Genomic DNA, 212 nt, shown 5'->3' with positions numbered 1-212 from the left:
AGAAAAAGCGACCCGGTTCGCACCCGCTCTAAAAAGCCGCAGCTGTGCGGCGCCTGGGGCGGGCTCCCGCGCCCAGGCACCGGCGCTGCAGCACTGACAGATCCCCCGCCGAGAACAGGGGGGCAAAAAAGGAGCCCAGAGCCTCCTTGGGGACTGCTCTCGGCCGAGGGGTGCCACAGCAGGCGTGTGCTGCTGCTGGGTGGGCTTTATTG

The sequence above is a fragment of the Chamaea fasciata genome, unplaced genomic scaffold (genome assembly GCF_029207755.1).
Source record: "Chamaea fasciata isolate MVZ Bird 193981 ecotype frontalis unplaced genomic scaffold, bChaFas1.0.hap1 SCAF_1, whole genome shotgun sequence".
Taxonomy (NCBI): Eukaryota; Metazoa; Chordata; class Aves; order Passeriformes; family Sylviidae; genus Chamaea; species Chamaea fasciata.
Note: the sequence above shows the minus strand (reverse complement) of the source record.